The sequence below is a fragment of the Diceros bicornis genome, chromosome 34 (assembly GCF_020826845.1).
Source record: "Diceros bicornis minor isolate mBicDic1 chromosome 34, mDicBic1.mat.cur, whole genome shotgun sequence".
Taxonomy (NCBI): Eukaryota; Metazoa; Chordata; class Mammalia; order Perissodactyla; family Rhinocerotidae; genus Diceros; species Diceros bicornis.
The window spans coordinates 28,316,650-28,331,440 of NC_080773.1; the positions used below are offsets into that span (position 1 = coordinate 28,316,650).

Genomic DNA, 14,791 nt, shown 5'->3' on the forward strand with positions numbered 1-14,791 from the left:
ATATTTCATATAAATGACAACTGCTTGCCTAAGGATGTAATGTATGAAACTCATAACTGGATCCTGAAAGCTTTACTCATTGACTGAATTTCCCCTCCAGCACTATTGTCTTCTGTTTCAGTAACGACCCGACACATGCCGTTCCATTTTCATGCTCCTTTTCTTAAAATTCCATGACTAGTTCAATTCTAGGAAATTTACTGTAAGAGATTTAAGAAATGCACTCAAAAAATCTCCATATTATCCAGATTGTTTCAGGACCTGGTGTTTATTATTGCATAATTTCTGTACTCCTCCACAGAAAGCATTAATACTTCAATAACATAGGTTTTACACGATAATTGTATAATATTGTATCACAATTTCTATTATACCTTATTGTTTACTTTAAAGAAGATACTCAGCATGTCCTGTTTACAGTCTCTGGTCAGCTACTCATAATTGTACTTAGAAGTCTGAGGGGGATGAGTGAATTACCAAATGAACACTGTACAAATTCATTGAATTCACAGATTTCTCATTGGATTAGGGGATTTTGTGTTCCTTATCCAGGCAAAGCAGAACCTGGATACACTGGAGTCACGGCTCATGAGCAGAAAGGGGCTGACAGTTGGGAAACACAGAGTAATTACTGAATTAATCTTCACGAGAAACCAATTAGGATTGTTAAAAAGAGCCACGCATACATGAAAGATTGAGGAAATGGTGTAAAAATAGACAAAAGTGCTCGCCAGGAGAAGGATGGTTTTGGTAGCTCTGGACTCAGGGGAGGATCTGGAGGAGATGTTGGTCCTATGACTGTGTTGGACCCTTTGCTTGTACCTGTACGGATGAAAACCATAGCGACGCTGGCCCAGAGCATGAGCACCAAACAGAAAACATCAGGGATTGACAGCAATGCTGCATACAGTGAGTCTCTAGTTTTGTCATGACGAACAGCAGAACAGTATCCAAATGCTTTGTGGTTTGTGGTGTTTGTGCTGCTCCAATTGCTTGTCACAAACATAGGAAAAATGACATTTACCAGCATGTACAGGATCCAGCACAGGAAAATTGAAGGGACAATGCACTTGAGAGCTTTCACTTTAAGCTCTGCCCACCTGGAGTTTCTGGGGCTGATCATGATGGCCTGGAAGACACTCAAGAGGCAGCTGGTGCCAATGGACACACCTCTGCCCACTGCACGAACATAGAAAAAAAATCTGCACCCAAAATTGTTGAAGACCTGATACAACCCAAAAGATGACATTGTATAGGGGATTCCACCAGAGAATAGAACCAACAAGTTGGCTATAATCAGGTTCTTTACAATCAAATCTGTTGATCTTAGCCTAGACCCACTGAAATAAAGGAAGAGATAAAGGTAAAGAAGAGAGATATTCCCCAGGATTCCAAACGTGGTCTGTAATGAGAAGATCATTCCTAGTACCAAATCTCTAGTGGCCATCCTGTGAGTTCTCAACGACTGATATTTGTCTTCTGAGCTGGAGGATCCTGAAGAAGAACGGAGGCATGGACCACATGTATCACGTCAACTGAAATCCAATATTTGCTATTTACCGAGTCCCTACTTTGATAAAATTGCTTACAGTTTTTCTGTCATTTGCAAGCTTCCAAGAGTTGAAAGCATAATCATTAAAAAACACTTGCAATGTATGAATTATTGCCAGGAAGGCCACACATGCAGTAATTTCTTTATTCTTCACTAAATCATGACGCAGTCACTATTACATTCTTTATAAAATGAGGACAACATTGACATTGAGAGGTTAAGTGTTTCCTTTAAACTCACTCACTGGTTAGGGGCAGACTAGGGGTTTCAACCTGGCTGGGCTGGCAACAGTGATAGTGCATTTAATCCACAATATACTAAAATACCATTATGCTGTGTTCTTCAAATAAACCAGATCTAAATTTAGTTCTGTTTTTGCACCTTGTCATTTCAATTTCAGTTGGTGATATGTTACTTTATAAATTTGGTAATGACAAGTTTTCTCCTATTTATAAAGACATTCCACAGGCAAATATAAACTTTGCATAAAGCTTTAGAGATCTTAATAAAATGTAGATGCCCTGTTTGCAGTATAAAACTGCAGGATGCCGCCCCATGACAAGTTGGATTTAATGAATGCAAAAATGCCTCAACATTAGGACGGCAACAGAAACATTTGCTTTTATCCCAGGAACATAAGTAAAATGGCCTGAGTCACAGGAACTATGAGACAAAACACTAATGCCTGATCAACACTTCATAATAGAAACCAATTATCACTAATTTCAGATCATTTACAGATCTGTTTATTAATACCTGAGTTAAATAACATTATTAGCACTAAGGCAAGTTTTGAGAAAAGTATTAAAATACAAGACACGTGCAAAGCGCAAAAGTAAGGCAAAAACCCTGTGTATTGTATTAATGACATACATTTTTTGAATTAGTATTATAATATACAAAGGTATCAGAAATATCACAACACATTTGAGCCCAAAAATGTTGTCTGAAACTTATAAAACTATATTTTTCTTAAATGCTGCTTCCTTGACTTTAAGTGGAAAAAGTCTCTTCATAATCAACAGAGACACAATCCTGAAATCTGTCAAGCACTTCACACACCCAGAGTTAGAGAAAATATTTCTCCTCCAGCAACTGCTATTAGACACACTGTTTCTGCACAGGATCAGATGATTCTGTAGGTTCATCCTATTCTTTATTCCAATCATGGAGAAATTATGGGTGCACCAACAGAAACCTGAAAAATATGTCTATGATTTCTGTAGAGTAGGTTGAACAGCAGATTGACTCCGGAACACTCCTTAAGCACATTAATAATCAGATTTCACTCTCCCTTGGATTAAATCACAACAATCACTGTCAGTAAGGACTACAAAATGTTACATTAGGAGTCATTAGGGATTTCTGGAAGGTGTAGGACCCCGTCTCTCTTTATTCTCAGCTCATGCCTCAGGACTTCTTCCAACTTCCTGAGTTGCTTTAGTGATACAACAGGTTCATATGCAGAAGATTCCCTTTGTCCAAATGTTCACGTAACCAGACTCCTGATACAACTACTTTCCTTACAGATTCTAACTCTCAGATGAATATAGAGAAAACTTACCACCTTTTCCCTGCTGCCTGGATGGTGGGCTCAGTGTGAAGTTCAAAGCAGTCAGCACATGTGTGAGAGTGTAGCTAGACTCTGAGATATGAGTTTGTGATCCTGTGACCTCAGATCCCCTCAGAACTGCAATTATCATTTGACCTGTAGCAGCATTGGCAGTAATAGGCTTGGGAGCTGAGAATGTTTTTGAAAAGTTTTTTCACTGGTGCTAATTACGAACAACAACTACAAGTTTGTAGCTAGCATCTCTTAAGAGACTATCGGGATGTATGTCAGAAAGTCTTACTTTTCCATGATCTCTGGAGGCAGACAGTGGCTCACAGGAAGGAGAGCAGGAAACACTTAAGTTTGACATGTGAGGGACTGGCGGTAAGTATGTTTTTCTCACAGAATGTTTTGCTTCACTGAGAAGTTCTACCTAAAAGTGGTTCTATGCTAACATACTGAGCTACACCATAAATTAAATAAAGAGCAAAGAAGTGGGATGAGTCAAAATATGCAAGAAGGATTTAAGAAGAGATACAAGTAACAGGAAGAACGTGATGCCAATAATTTACATTAGATATCTTTGCACTTATTTGCACAACTCAAAATCAATTAATATGTAAATTATTAGGAAACTATACTTTATCAACATTGACCCTCACTAGTGATAGGAAGCAGAAGCAGACTAATATCCATAGAAGAAAAGGACAAGATTCTAAAACAGTCCTTCACAAAGAAAGCACCAGCATCACATGTTTTAACATGGAGATTCCACCATTCCTGTAACTATGGGAGCAGCAAAGCTCCTTACTTGAGTCAAGACCATCTAATGGTCAACACAGTCCTCTACACTTTTTTGCAATATTTTCAGTAAGTGACTATGACTGCTTTTTAATTAAGAAATAGATTTCTAGTGGCTCAAGAGAGAAAATATATAAATTATAAGGTGAATTAATTCTTTAGATATTCCTACACGCAAATCAACTCTTTGATCCAGGTTCACTATGCTATTACCCCCAATTGTCAAGTCAGTTGTTACAATCATAATAGTGGACAACCAATCCTACACACATGCACAAACTCATTTACACACAGATGTAAACGCACACATGCATACACACTCACAGACTCACACACATAGTCACACACATTCACATACATTTACACATATAGTAACTTACATCCTCACACTATTTCAACTGCATACTCAGAAACACTACTACACACATTAAGCACATGAAAATTCACACTTCCATATGGAAATACTCATCAATACACACACTCACCTAAAATCGTGATTACATGCTTTCCTAAAATCACAGTCACCGTGCAAGTGTGTATCTCAGTAACATGATGTTAGACAGAAGAAGAGTTGTATCTCCAGACTTCTGAATGCCTGAAAGGGGGGACTTTCCTATCCTTTCTAGTCCTCCTAAACCTGCAACAGTCAGAAAGGCAATATTTATTATAAAGCACAACACTTCAAATGTGCTGTGAGCATTGCCACCTTACATTGAGACACACGCTAGGAAACTTGGAGTGTTTGGGGGAGAGACACTGTGTGGGTATATGATAGGGTGGAGTAAGAATAGGCCTCAGGACAAAGGAGACATAAGGAGAACACGGGGTGCAGAGACCCTGGAGGCTTGGTGTTTTAGGGGGTGCAGTGGAAGAGAGTGGGCAGAGAGAGAAAAGGCAAAGGGTTTTTAATGTTGGTGAAGTATTAAAGTAGAATGTCGGGAATAAAAGAGCAAGTGTGCAAGGAAGTGAAGGTAGGGGGGATATTGGGATCTGGGGACCTAAAGAGAGGAGAGGGTCCCAGGAACAGAAATGCTAATGGGGATGGGAAGTTAACGGGTAAAACTGAGGAAAGGCCAGTTACTGGTGGGTTTACAAAACATGGTATGGGGAGAAAGTGAATTCAGATGGGGTAGGCAGATCTGGGTAGAAGATAACAATCCAAGTTGGATGGAACGTAGGAAAAGGAGATGGCACAAGGGGAAACTATGGACATGGACAGGAAGGCCAAATGGGCAGAAGACCATGAGACAGCTGGAGAGGACAGTGGATTTAGTGAGCCAAAGAACCCAGCAGAAAGGGTCAGGGATTACAGAGTTGGGTGTATTGGGTGCAGAATGCGGATTAGGTTCCTGGGGAATTAATGATGCCTGGGAGTTGAGGGCTAGGACAAATAACAGTGCATGGGCATAGAATTCAGAGGGCATGGGATGAGATTCTGGAATTGGGGGTAGGTCGAAGGCAAGAGGAAGGAGGGCATGGACAATGGACTTTGCAGAGGTGATGAAGGCTGAGGAGGGACAGACTGAGGTCCCTAGAATAGGGGTCACAGAGGGTTCAAGGTGAAAAAGGTCACAAGATGGAGATGGAGAGTATAATATTGAAGGGAAAGGGCTTGGATGGAGGTGAGAGCACATGGAGTTTTAGTGGATGTCTAAAGGTCACAGGTGGACAGATGAAGAATGTAGCAGAGGAACAGAGGTAGAGTGAGAGGATGATGGGTCTAGGGGAGATGGAGGTGGCAGAGGGCAGAAGGGAGGCCACTAATTGATTCCCCCTTCATCTATTCCCTCATTTATGATCAAGTCACAACAGCCACACATGGTTGCTTTTTACTGAAACATATTGGACATATAATATTTTGTAAATTTAATGTGTGCATCATGTTGATTTGACTCTGTTATTTCTTGTAATATGATGACCATTGTAGCAATAGCACCTCTACACATCACCTCATTATCATTAGTTTTTTATTGTTGGAATAATTAAGATCTACACTCAGCAAGTTTGATGAGCATAATACAACCATGTTGTGTATATTCACTATACTGTGCATTAGATAGATCTCCAGGACTTATTTGTCTACTAGTTGTAAGTTTTTACCCTTAAAGAATAACTCTCGTATTCTGCTACAACCCCATCCCTAGAAACCACCATTTTACTCTGTTTTTATGAGTTTGGGTTTTTTATATTCCACATATAATTGAGATCATACAGTATTTGTCTTTCCCTGTCTGACTTATCTCACTTAGCAAAATGTCCTCAGGGTCCATCCATGTTGGTCAGAAACGGCAGGATTTTCTTCTTTCTCATGACTGAATAATATTCCATTGTGTACGTATATATCACATCTTCTTCATCCATTCATCAATTGACAGACATTTAGGTTGCTTCCTTATCTTGACCACTGTAAGAATGCCAATGCTGCAATGAATATGGGATTGCAGACATCACTTTGATAACCTATTTTTATTCCCTATGATAACATTTTCAAATTCACTTCAGGGGCAAAAATCTTACTCATGTAAGATGCTCCTGAATATCCCTTAAATTGAATCTACAGTAGAGGAGAGCACCTAAAATTTTGGGTGAACAACACTCCACAGTATGTTCTCTTTTCTTTTGTGGTACTGTGTAGAGGATCAAACACAGCAGGTCTAATAGGAGAGCCTGTATATTAGAATCCAGAGTTCAGTGTTGGAAAGAAGGGACAGACCATCCCTTTGAAAGGCCTGCTTACAGATTCAAAATCTTTAGTGCCACAAGAATATTTATGTCCCAAGACTGACATGATGAAAATATCTTTCTTTATTGCAGTATTTCTAAAATATAAAACTTTATTTTAACCTTTATGTGCTCTTACAAGTTTATACTTGTAATCCTTACAGTAAAAAGTAAAACATAATAAAATAACAAAAAATTTTAAGGACATATTCCCCTTTGCTTCTTTCATATAAAATACCATCTCAAAGAGTACTCTGTGTAATAGTTTTCTAGCCATATTGATAGTTTACAAATAATATTTTTCATTGCAACAAATTTACTGGTCTCATCATACTACAAGGAAATCTCTACCCATGAACGTAACACAACCTAGGTGGTTATGTTATGTTACACAGTAAAGGAATTTTGCAGTGAAAATTAAGGTTACTAATCAGCCGAATTTAAAATAGATAGTCCTCAATTATCTGGTGGACCCAACATATTACAAGAGCTCTTGAAGCAGAAAGAGAAGGCAGAGAGATGGGTTACAAGAAGAAGGCAGAGATTTGAAATGTGAGAAGGATTTAACACACCATTGCTGGCTTTAAAGTTGGGGTTTAGGTGGGCGCACGTGGGAACTATAAGAAGAAAATGAATTCTGCCAAGAATTTGAGATCTTGGAAGTGGATTTTTCCTCAGGGTTTTGAGAATAGAGTCCAGGACGGCTGATTAATGCTTGTGACACCCTAATCAGAATATTCAGCCAGTCTCTCAGGTTTCCAGTTTAAAAAATATAAGAAAATAAAATGGATGTTGTGTTAGGCTGCTGAAATTGTGGTAATTTATTACGTCAGTAAAATAAAAGTAATATACATGGGAACAAATTTAAGAGTAAACTATTTAAACAACACAACAAAGTCAAAGTCTTCATGAATTACCCATAACCAATACTATTTTGATCTCCAAATGTAACAGTTTTCATCACTGAGGTATATCCTACTTCTTATGGAGTTTGAGAATATATCTAAAATTGTATATGAAATTGTACTATACACCCACAAACATACTCGCACACAATTAACATATTCTATTCTTGGCTCAATATCTGAGCTAGAGAAGGAAAAGTTATCAAGCTATAAAAACATGACAATTCTGGAGGAAGAGAGGACAAAGCCTATGACCTGGGACTCCATGTTGCCGAAGAAAGATATTTTCCCTCCTCTTCTTTTCTCTTCTCTTCTCTAGGTCTCTTTCTCATTATCTTGAAAAACCACATTTTGGGAATATGCCTTTCTATGGCATCAACATACCCCTACCGTTCTGGGTTGCGTTGTGTTCCCTCAAAATTAGTGTGTTTAAGTCTTAACCCTCAGAGCCTCAGAATGTGTAGTTATTTGGAAATAGGGTCATTGCAGATATGATTTTTTAAAATGAGATCCTACTGGAGTAGGGTGTGCCCCTAATTCAAATGACTGTTATCCTTATAAACAAAGAAGAAATTTGGAGGCAAACATGTACAGAGGTAGAATGTCACGTGAAGATTGGAGTTATGTTGCCACAAGCCAAAGAACTAGAAGTGGGAAGAGTGGACTGGAAACATTCTTCCCAGGTCCTTCAAAGGATACATGGCCCTGCTGACTCCTTGATGTTGGACTTCCAGTCTCCAGAACTGTGAGACAATAAATTTCTGTTGCTTAAGCCCCTCACTTCATGGTCCTTGTTATGGCATCCCTAGCAAATGAATACACCTTCCCTTGCTACGTCCATACTTATAGGCAGAAGGACTATGAAATGCCAAAAAGGCTGCCCTTCCTAGTCCTTGGCCACAGTAGGGATTCAAGGACAACATCTCTGATATGAAGGTGATAATGTGAGTTTTTCCTCACATTCCCCTGTCATTAGGGACATTCCCCTTCTAGAAACATCCCAAATCCTGCTACAGCATTGGGGATATGACTGGACTGAGAGCTCCCTTCAAATTCCACACAGAGTAGATGACTGTTATCTCCCCATGGGTCAGAGCTTGGCATCTACTCTCAAAAACGTGTCCTGAAGCCTTAAAAACTGAAAAATGAAGTGGGGGAGATGGGAGAGCACAGATGATGGTGTTTCTTGACACTCCCCGGATGATCCTAAATGGGAAACCAGTATTGAGGACCATTTAGTTCAACATTACTTCCCAAATTTTAATGAGCATACAAATCATCTGTGGATCCTATTGAAGCAGATATATTGCGATCTGTTACTCTAACAAGTTCAGCAGGTTTGTGGTGGGGCCACAGATTTATATTTTAATATGGTTCTTGGTGGTGCATGGCTGCCCTCCCCAGACCCCTATTTCAGTAGCTCTAAGGAAGAGAAAGAAGCACAGCACACCTGAGCCCTACGCACTGTTACACATCTACACAAATATTGTGGGTTCCTGGCATTTAGCAATACGGTAGGGAAGGGAAGGAAACCTGGATGCATAATCCATGTGGAAAGAGAGAAGGCTGCTATTAGGGAAGGTCTGTGGACCTCAAGATGTGAACAGGGTTTGGACTTGCAAGAGAAGAATCTGGGTTGGGGGGCATATACAGGTACCATCTGGGCAAGAAGTAGCATGGGAGGGGCCAGTCAGAGTAGATGGGGTAGGGTGGGCTGAATCTGTGCACATACCTTCATCTGGGTGCATGACAAGGTGCCTCTCCACAGTCTCTGCAGCAGTTACTGGCCTAAGGATGCCAGCAGGGATGAGAGGCAGAGTTAGAGCTGTGGATTCTCAACCTGGCAGTTAATTTTGAGGGGATGATGTTCTGTTGGGGCTCCAGATCCCAAAGAGGTAGAGGGACCATATACCTGGTGAAGATTTTGTATGTAGCTCAGCTCTGTGATCTAAAAATAGAAACAACAGGCACATAGAGTCACTTGTGCTAGGGTCATATCACCAAACTGAAACCAAATAGCTAACCTAATTGCAGTTTCAACCTTCCCCAGAATGCAATCTTAGACAATCAGTCTGTAATTTTCTAGTCAGCACCAACGAGGCAATCTGCCACATAGACCCACTCCATGCCACGAAGGAAGATGAGGTAATCTGTTGTCTCCTTACCCCTTCTCACCTCTGCCTAAAAAAGCCTTCCGTTTTGTATAACTTCTCAGGGCTCTTCCTTACATTTTGGATGGGATGCTGCGCAATTCATGAATCATTTAATAAAGTCAATTAGATCTTTGAAATTTACTCAGTTGAACTTTTGTTATTTAACAGATTTGGGGCTGGCCCCGTGGCTTAGCGGTTAAGTGCGCGCGCTCCGCTACTGGCAGCCAGGGCTCGGATCCGGGAGCGCACTGATGCACCGCTTCTCCGGCCATGCTGAGGCTGCGTCCCACATACAGCAACTAGAAGGACATGCTGATATGACATACAACTATCTACTGGGGCTTGGGGGAAAAAAAGGAGGAGGATTGGCAATAGATGTTAGCTCAGAGCCGGTTTTCCTCAGCAAAAAGAGGAGGATTAGCATGGATGTTAGCTCAGGGCTGCTCTTCCTCACACACACACACAAAAAAAGTTTAAAAAAAAGTTAAAATTAACAGATTTGGTGGCAGCTACTGATAAGAAGAGAACTTCTGAAGGCATTCAGGGACAACCAGAAACACAGGTTTGGTACCAGCCGACACTTTTTGAGATCTCTGTCTTTCTCACTGCTTCTGAGGGCCATGAGTAAGTTCCTCTCAGTTCTGAGCTCTACTCTCTTTGCACTGAGCTCTGGATCTAATTGGCTTTCTGGTCCTAGATTCCCTTTTGTTTGGAATCCCAGTTCAGTTCTCAGTCCTCATTTTTGGAGTCTGCTAGCTTCAGTCCTTTTCCCCAATCCCCAGATACAGCTTAGGAATTGCTGGTGGTGCACACAGGCCTTTTATTGGCCAGTCCACAGGGACATCTCTGGCTTGCTGCTGGTATGTTAAGCTGCATATGTTTGTCTTGTTTCCTGTAGTGGAAACTATTGGGGATCTCAAAAGCCAAAAAGCCACAAAAATAAGTGGGCAGGGGTCAAGCACTTAAAAGCTGCTAGAGTGCTTGCCATGTAACTCAAAGACCCCCAAGTCAGGATAAGTTGATCACAAAATGTGTTAGATAGACACTAAGTCACCTTCCAATGTTAAGAAAATTTCTGTACAACGAGGTAAACTGTAAAACACTGCACAATCCCCAACCCCACAATATATCCCTCTTAGGCATTAATCTGACTCTGAGAGACTCAAAGTCTAGTTAAAAGAGCTGGGATCTTTAAGTCCTAAAGAGCCAAGCATTGGTGGTTTAGTGGTGAGCATAGCTGCCTTGGAAAGAGTCAAATGCACCATATGCCGGCATACTTCCTTATTTCCTGTCTAAGAATTATAGTCCCAGAAGCTGTAGAGATCTAGCAAAATGGCAAAATCTTACTAAAAACAGCCTAGAGTTACAATGGCCATTGTGGAAAATGTTCCAATTAGACAGGATCATTTATTTAAGACGTGCTCGTGAAAGCAAGTGTTCCTGAATTAAACAAACCGAATGAGATACCTATTTTAATTGGTATGCTGAAGCTTCCAAAGGCTGAAAGATTCCAAAATAGCTTCATTAAAAATCTCATAACAAAAGGCTAATGAAAAATTAAAGAAACAAGGGGCACCTAGAACAAAAGACAAGAGGACTGATGTGACTCCTGATGCTGCCCTCAGTCCTTCTTCACCTGAGCACTCACGGTTACTGATTCTCTGTCTGAACTGACTTTCCACTTTGAAGAGACAATTACACAGGTACCTTTTAATATAAAAATACCCAATTTTGCAGGCAAACCTTTTCAGGCATCTTTTACACCCTGTCAAATACCAAACTAAGGGCCATAGTTAAAGAATTTCTTAAACCCAGGGAGAAGGATCCTCAAAAGTTCTTTTAAGAAGTTAAAGTCATTATTGGGGCTTATGACCACAGGCTACCAGATCTTTATCAGCCTGTGCACATATGGTAGGACCTGGTGAAGCCCAAAAATGGACACAGGAAGCAAAATGGCAAAACCACGAGGATGATATTCAAGATCCTTGATCTTCAATATGTTCTCATATTAGACAAGAGAGGGCTTGCAAAATAGCAACTGTACATTTACAAGTCACCTAGAGTCTTCCCTGCCTGCACTGATTGTGCTATTATGCAAACATGCAAACAAAAAGCAAGATGAATCTGTAGCTGACTTTAAAGCCCATTTAGAAGTCCTCTTCCTACGGCATTCTAGTTTCATACAATAAATAAGGTCACCCAACGTGCTCCTGCTACCCTATTTCTAAGTGGATTATCTCTTGAGATTAGTGGATTGATAAAAAGGCAGAAAGTAGGATGGGAATCCACTGATACAACCAAAATCATGACTATAGCTGAGCACTTTGAAAGGACCCTGGAGTAAGACGACAAAAAAACTGTCAAGCTTTTGGTAATACAGCTACAAGAGCTCCAAGGCCAGAGACCTAAAATAACACCTGGGCCTCTGGCATTGCAGCCTCCTAGGAGGCCAATAATAAAAAAAAAAAAAACAACAGCACCTAGAAGGGTGTGCAACTATGACATACAACTATCTACTGGGGCTTTGGGGAAAAAGAAATAAATAAATAAAATTATACAACTATCTACTGGGGCTTTGGGGGAAAAATAAATAAATAAATAAATAAATAAATAAATAACAAAAAAAAAAAAACCAAAAAAACAAAAACCTGGCCCAGAGATCTACGTCCCAATGGTAATCAATTGGGACATTAGAAAAAAGCTTGCCCTCAACGGTCCTATGCAAATTCTTCAGCATCAACACCAGTGCCCCCAAGTGAAGGTACTATAGGGCCCTCTCCAAGAATTGACTAGACTCTGAGGGGTTCTCTTGTAAACTGCTACCAGGAATTCCCTTAAACAGCCAATGGGAAACTAATATTAAAATTAATGGGAAACCTTGCCAAGTACTAGTTGATACCAGAGCTATGCTTTCTCCTTTAAACTCCACTCTCATGAGACAATAAATCCCTCAGAGTGAAAAAAGTTTTGGTAGTGGGGCTATCAGTAAAGTTGACAGAGAATTTCTATCTCAATCAGTACAAATGACTCTGGGATCTCTTGCTGAAAATCTTCCTTTTGTGCTGTGTGATACAGCCCCAGTCACTCTATTAGACAGAGATCTCCTTTCTAAATTAAAAGGGCTAATACATTTTGCTTCCAATGGACACCTCATCTTAGAGTTTCCTGACCAACCTGAACCTGATCTTTTATGCTCTTTACAATCTTCCCTTGATGCAGAAGAGGAAGACTTAGAACAAAACTTCTCTAATATAATTGAGGTGCCTGAAAACCTGGGGACAACTTTTAACACTCACATTGAGAGACTAAAAAGTGCAGTGTCTATGAAGATCCAGATAGACATGACTAAACTTCTTCTTAAATTGACTCACTATCTGTTAAAGCCTGAGGCCATACAAGACCTCACATCCACAGTAGAAGACCTACTCATCCAGGGGCTAATCATTCCCTGTACCAGCCCCTGTGAAACACTGATCTTGCCAGGTTCAGAAACCTAATGGGAGGGGATGGCGATTTGTCCAGGATTTGAGAGCTATTAACAAGATAGTTAATCCCTGCTTCCCATTTGATCCAAACGTGAACATTCTGACATCAGGAGAGCACTGAGTTGGGAATGTGGAACTGAGATCTCCCACCCTAGAGCGAAGAGCTCCCTGGCCCTGAAAAATAGCTCGAAACCTCATAAGGAAGAAAATCTATTCCTGCCACACAAAGGGCAAGATCTGCCAAAAGTTAAACTCAAAAAGAAGATGAGATATATGTATCAGTGTCTTCACCCCGGGAAACTAATAACTGAAAATTCTTTTGCAAAAACCCAAGTCAGAGTCAGCCTCTGACAAAGTCCAAATCTACGTAAAATCAGAGCTTTCATCACGCACAGTATAGACTCTGGAACTCAGGAAAGCAAGACAGTCCTCGGCCCACTTCTAGGGAAGAAACTGTGGTTTTAGTATGTACTGCAAATATGGGAGGAGAGTCAGCTCAAGGAGTGATTCCAACCCAGACAATGCCCATGAATGTATATTTTAGTGACTATATGACTTCATCATACCTCAAGCAAAGAAAGTGATGAGCGCTACATCCAGCATCCAAAAAGTCACCTCTGAGAGCCAGAGATTTCCCTTTCTCTATGGATTCTCTCTCCTCTTTCTTCTTCCTTCCCGCTCTCCCTCCCTGCCTCCCTCCCTCTCTGTCATGTCAACCCAAGGCTTCATTAGGCTCCTGGATTCCACAGGCCAGTCTTGGAATGGAGATGCAGGAAAGAGACGAATGGGTGGAGGAGTTTTGAAAAAGAGAAAGAAGTTCCAATGGTAACTCAGGTTTTATCTGACTAACTCTCCAAGATGAGAACTAGGAGACTGATTTAGATGTGGTGAAATTAGGAGTAAAGGGATTTATAGGAATGTTTGAAGAGTGTCCTTTTTGGCTAGAGTCTGGTAATTTTAGATTCTGAGATCATCAGGAATTAGGATACAAGGTCAAAAGTTCTATGAGTATATTATAAGGGCTCACGCATGTGCATTGCTTTATATTTACCAAGTGCTTTCACAGGCAGAATCCTCTGTAGGACTCACAATATCCCTGTGAGCAATGCAGGCAACTTGCCATCTCATCAGAAGATTCTGAGATTTAAGGAAATTACCAGTGTGTCCAAAGTCAGGACCAGAAAGTTTTGCTTCCAAAACCAGCCCCTACTCCTCCCACTACATCACAACTTTCCCCTAGTAGAGAAAACTCTTTTCTGACTCCATTTTCCTTTAATTCCCATGGATGGACAGACCACAGAATGGGAGAAGTGTCCCAGGTTATGCTTCTTTCCTATGACCCCCCTCTAAGGGGTCTGCTATCTGAAAGTGTCACTTGGAACCCCATAGAAAGCAGAGATTAAGGGGTACCCTTGGGGGTCCCAGAATTGAACAGATAGACCCTTACCATTCATATTAGTTTTCCAGGGCTGCCATAACAAAATACAATAGTCTGGGTGGCTTAAAAAATAGACATTTATTTTTTTCACACATCTGGAACCTAGAAGTCCAAGATCAAGGTGTCAGTAGGTTTGGTTTTTGTAAAAGCTCCTCCGCGGCTTCCCAGGGGCCACCTTCTCAGT

General features: G+C 40.6%; 1 pseudogene; it reads right to left on the reverse strand.

The window, feature by feature from the left end:
* Positions 1-506: 506 nt before the first annotated feature.
* LOC131397305 (vomeronasal type-1 receptor 4-like) lies at positions 507-1,524 on the reverse strand (annotated as a pseudogene).
* Positions 1,525-14,791: the final 13,267 nt, after the last annotated feature.